Source organism: Etheostoma spectabile, chromosome 11 (assembly GCF_008692095.1).
Source record: "Etheostoma spectabile isolate EspeVRDwgs_2016 chromosome 11, UIUC_Espe_1.0, whole genome shotgun sequence".
NCBI classification, from domain to species: Eukaryota; Metazoa; Chordata; class Actinopteri; order Perciformes; family Percidae; genus Etheostoma; species Etheostoma spectabile.
The window spans coordinates 4553440-4559628 of NC_045743.1; positions in this window are offsets into that span (position 1 = coordinate 4553440).

Consider the following 6189-nt stretch of genomic DNA (forward strand, 5'->3'; position numbering starts at 1 on the left):
TTATAACATACTGTAAGAAATGTCTTCTGGTGACAGATTGGTTCACTGCACTTAGCTTATAAATATAAGAAGATGTTGCAAAAAATTAAAATGACTCCGCCATGAAATTGAAGGACTATGGCACACTGAGAAGGGCATAGACGAAACGTCGTCCATTTTTCCCTTGTTTTAACTTTGAAAACTAAATATAAGCAACACTGTAATTGATTTGTGTGCTCAAACCCTTTGGTTGCAGCACACCAGCTTTTTTTTTTTTTACCTGTGGTTGAGTGCAATGTTTTTTCTTCTTTTTGACTTCTACTGTATATGTGACAAATTATTTTAGTTCTGAGGCATTTAATGTGAAAATTATTGCCATTCTTTAAAACTCATAGGAACAATTGGCGAGCTAGTATGAGAATTTTCTCTTTTTATGAGTGCACATATGGAGGAAATTTTGACCTCATATAGCTGTGCACAAGCAGTTGGCTATATTGATCACAAAAGCACACATCGAGCATATCATAAATTCTTACATCAATACAATCTGTATGATAGACACAACAATTACATACAATAATCAAATCCATATCTTGTTTAATTATTTCAATGATTGAGCCATAAGTTTTACTTAAATTAATCCTGTGTGTTTGAAGACAACTTAAATGATTATATAAAATTTAAAATTGTTAGTTCTGACTTTCTATTAACTGCTAAATTTGACATGGGTCAATCTGCAGCTGTGACCTGCTGTTGCATTGCCAATTACAGTGAGTTAGAAGTGAAAGTGTGACCTCACCCAAACGATCACATGTGCCAAAGTCACCCTGCAGAAATGACATCATGGATAATGATGTCATCCCAGGATTCCAGACCCTCTCCCATTCACCCTTAAATGCTTTTAGGCTTGACTGCACACTCTCACACACACACACACACACACACACACTCACACACACACAGACACAGACACACGCACACACACACACACACCACACACACACACACATAAAACCCACTCCAGGAGCCTCACCCTAGACTGAGTCGTGATATAAACAGGACAAGCACACAAGAGATGCGATAAGGATGTCATTTGGCCTCAGAACAAATAACGTAGAACTAAAATTGTAAATAATAAGCTTGTAAACCTTCAGGTTTCTAAAAAACGCCAGGCCAGAGCTTATATAAATTAAATCAGACTCTAAATGTAATCCTATTGAGCCTATTTAAAAAAAAATGTTTTATAAACCACTGTGTTAATTTTCTTTCTGCTTATACACAGAGTTCCTCTGTAAGTGAAAATAAAGCAACTGGCGGTAAAACAGGACCTCCCCTCTGAAACGAGCCATTTGTGTTTAGGAAGAGGCTTTCAGCAGAGCCTGGTGTAGTCTCTGAGCAGATCTTATGTGTGCCTCTTGTGAATGACTATCTTATCTGGATTTTATATTGAACTTCTACATTGCTCAGATGATGATGGTGTTTGTTGAAATGGTTATGCTTCTGTGCATTCGTTTAGATAGGCTAAACTCAAAGTTTGTGGTATTATGACGGCAGCAGTAGTGGATTGCAATTAAAACTAACTTGCTGCTGCTCTCTCTCTCTCTCTCTCTCTCTTTCTCTCTCTCTCTCTCTCTCTTACTCTCTCTCTCTCTCTCTCTTTCTCAAACCCATGCACAGGCTCCCTCACGGGCCCTGTGCCCAATGCCTGACCTTAGTAAATACGTGGCTAATTTGAAGCATGTGTCGGCAAATTGGAAACACTGAGCTTTTAAAACTATGGACTTTTCTTTTGCACATGCTAATTTCTCCCAGGAGATCCCATCAGATTAAATGACCCAAAACATGTCAATGTTAGGGCGACATTTGGGCCCACAGGGTAGAGGGAGGAGGGTTGTTTGAAGGGTGGACAAGGAGAGGCAGAGGAGTAAGTTAAAGAGGGTGTGTTTAAAAGGGGGAAATTCATTCAAGTCCTCCTTTAATAAAACACCACTGCCGCTCTCCTCCCTCTTTTACTATCTCACTCTTTATCCGTCACTTACTTACTCACTCACACACACACCACACACACACACACACACACACACACACACACGCACACACACACACACACACATACACACACACACACACACACACGCACAAACACACACACATCCCACGCGCAGGTGGAAATTCTTTGTGCTCCACCTCCTGTTCAAGGGAGATGCATTTTCCATATCAGATAACAGGTGCGCGCAAGGCAAGAGTGCACATGTGTGTGTGTGTGTTGTGTGTGTGTGTGTGTGTGTGTGTGTGTGTGTGTGTGTGGGTGCGCGCGTGCGCGCGTGCGCATTTCACACTAAAAGACTTTTGATAGGTGCACAAAGACAGAGAGAAAGTGTGAGCGCTTGGCCTGGGTCCACGTCTCACCCTGGGTGGACTCCTTGCTCAGCCCACTCAACGCTGCAAAAAATGTCCATCTCTTTGGATCTTTAACTAAGGCTTACAATCCTGTTTTTCTCAGTCGGTCCTACTTTGTTTAAAATATGTTTCTTCACATTCGGATTTTTGGAAATCAAACTATGTTATAACAAGACTAGAAGTCTGCAGCCATGCTACAGCGGTGCTTTGAGCTAATCGTCAGTTAGCTGATAATTCTAAAAGCCAATTACATTTAACTATGTATTTAGCTAATTTATATAGGCCACCTCATGTTACTGTGTTCTGTGAACAGTTTTCTTTTGCAGGGTGCAAATGTTCCACCAAAAAAAGTTCCTTCCCAAATCTATTTTGCAGAGCCACCGTCGCTGCGTCCAAAGCTTAGCGTAGCCCAAGACAATTGTGATTGGTTCGAAGAAATGCAAACAACCGAGAGCATTTTCTTATCCTATACGAGAATGTATCTGTGGCGTAGCCAGAAGTTACTCCACAGTGCTGGGGAAATAGGTCTGACAATGCGAGACTAAGTGAAGGTTGATACAAGGAACATGAAGTTGTGAACTAAATTGAATGGCAGTCCATCCAATAGTTTGTTGAGTGTTTAAATGTTAAATGTTGTCAAATGTTAATCTCATTTTGTCACAAGAGCAAAAGTCAGGGCATCGCCAAAGCCACTGGGATGTATCCTCTAGGGAGCATTAATGCATGTACATTATAGTTGTTGAGATATTTCAGTCCGGACCAAAGTGGTGGACCTACTCACTGACATTGCCATCCTAAGAGCAATGCCACTTTCAGGGCTAAAAAATGAATATGAATGAATATTTGAAAAATTAAAGACATGTTCATTTGAAGGGGAATATTTTTTGCAGTAAATATCCTCCCTCAATGCTTGGCACAAAGAGGAGGGCCCCAGTTTTCCAACAATCTGGAGGATCTCTATCCCGCTTTGTGTCCACAGACAAGCTTCCTTGTTGGTCTAAATTTAGCCCTGGTCCCCTCTGGAGGCTGGAGCAGGTGTAGGTGACAGGGGCCCTGGCCTGTACTCATGGGACAGACGGGTGAACACCACGACCAAAGCCCAGATCCTCGCATTCTAGTTAGATAACTGATAATGATTTCCCCACCTCGGCGCACTGACACACCTCTATAAATGAGTTTGTTATTGCCTCAAACTGATGGTTATACTCTGTGTCTTACTATGTTCAAATCCTAGGCTGAAAACAACAGATTTCTCTGGCAGACTCTAAAACCACTTATCAAAACTCTTCAGCACCGCCACATGAAAACCTCCAACCAAACCTCAATATTTTGAGACTTGCAACATGTAATTTAAGAACAGCTTTTGTGGGCACACAGTCTCCAAAACTCACCATTGTCCTCTCTATAGAGAAAGAAGGGGACACACACACACACACACCTAAATGCTACAACTTTATATTTCCACTATAATGACTCCAATGTCTACTAGTACACATGATGTTTATCCCCACCATTTCTCATTTCAGAAACTTGCTGATCCCCATATTGCTGGCCCATTCGCCAGAATGACATCATTGGCTCAGACTGTGCCAACTGTGCTCAGGCGTGTTTCAGTGTGGGAGTGTCTCTGCTGCACTGAGACTTGTATGAAAGACGTGAGTTAAAAGATCTTTGTACTAAAATAATCATTTCGGAAAAATTGGAGAGTATTGGTTGTCACCACCAATTGTAAAGAATCTGAATCATTACAACATCATCCTTTTCTGTCTCCTGTACATGCTAATGTATGTAGCTGAGCTCAGAAAGGTTTGCAGTGGGCTCTATTTCAAGAACTATAAACCATTAATTAGTGAGTTTTTGAGATGCTTGACGTTAATTTGAGACTGTATTCCCAAGGAGAATGACAGAAGTTGTTCAGTATTGCTTAATTACGACAGAAGCAAAGCAGGAAGTCAAGTGACGGTATCATAGAGTGACAAAGCCTTTGTAGAGAGGAGGTCTGGGTGGAGGTATTGGTCAACTAAACATTGGACTTAAGCTCTGTTTGTTTCCCGCTTAAAATTGTCAACATTTCTTTTTTTCAAATTATGACTGTGATCATTCCGTACCCTAAGCCACATGTTCATCATGGTTACCATGACAACAACGTTAAAACGTCCCCTAACCTCAACGAAATAGTCATTTAACCAAGTTGTTTGTGCCTTAACCTAACCGATGGTATTGTCACGTCGTGAAACTGTTTTTTTTAGTAGTGATTTGTAAAGATTTTGGAGGACACAGACAAGATGATGTTCTGTCAATCGGGGGGTCAGATCAGAAAAACCTTGTTTGTGGTGTTCTATAGAGTGTATACAGTGTACAAACAACGTATTTTGTTGTTTCACTTGTAGGACTTGTTGGGGGGTTTGCATTCCTGCCACGAATGGTGGTTAGGTGGTTAGCTTAGCTTAGCATAAAGACTGGAAACAGGGTATGACAACTAGCTTGGCTCTGTCCAAAGGTAACAGAATCAGCCTACCAGCACCTGTAATAGCTCACTAATTAACCCTTTATATCACATTTGTTTAATACACACAGAAAGCCAAGTGTAAAAACAGGATTGTGGTTATGTGCAGTGACTCCAAGCTGTTTTCCACTCTTTGTGCTTAGCTAAGCTAACTAGCTGCTTGCTGCAGCTTCATACTTAGCATACAGACATGAGAGGTATCAATCTTCTTGAATAACTCCCAGCAAAAAAGTGAATAAGTGAATTTCCCAAAATGTCGGATTATTCCTTTAACCCATTTATGTATCAGAATGTTGCATCCGACAGTGAAGTCTTTAATATATCAGTGTTAACAATAGACAATAGAGCTGAACAGAATTCAGACAGTCTGTGGCACTCCACCGCATACTATAGTTTTAATCTTAATGACAGTGTATGCCTGGGCTTTGTGGTGTTATGGTACTGTAGCAGCAGTGTTGTGTAATCAGACTAACTTGCCCCTCAGAGTCTTCGCCACACCTCCACTCTTCTTTCTCTGCCCTCACAACACACCACTGCTGCTCTAAAGACTAGCTCGCCTCTTTCTTTGTGTAAGTGTTTCTGCTTTCCTGGCAGTCCGTGTCCATCTCCCTCATTCTCCTTGCCCTGCTCTCTACAAGTACTTGTGCTAGCACTGCAGTTTGGCTGACGGTCTGGGTATAGCGGGTGTGTGTCAAACAGCACCTTCCCTCAGAGGAAAGAAACAGAGGGAGGGCTGCAGGAGGAGGAGGAGGAGGAGGACGAGGAGGAGTGGGGGTACACACACTCACAAAGCACAAACACACATACACACATACACTGCATGGTGATGTCATCTAAAATGACATCATCCCATGGAGTGGAGCCAAGGGACCTGATGGGTTAGCATCCTCCAGTGAGTTAAAGGGAGAGAGCAAGAAGAAGACAGTAAAAGAGAGACTTATAAATAAAGAGAAGGGGAATGGACACTGAGATAAAGAGAGAGAGAGAGAGAGAGAGAGAGAGAGAGAGAGAGAGAGAGAGAGAGAGAGACAATGATTGTGATCAGAATTTTCATTCTTTGTTTTCTACATGACTCGCTTCTTGTTCTTGCAGTTTTCACAGAGCCACATGTCTCTCTTTTAGGGAATACTTCCTACATTTCCATTTGCAGGTGTTACCGTCCAGAGGGAAGTATGCATGAGTGCAGCTAAAGTGCAGTGAGAGTGCAAGCGAATCAATACCAGTGAGCTTCTACCAACACACACATAAACACATCAAACACACAAGCATGATATCAGCCACATCCCACACATATAACAACATGT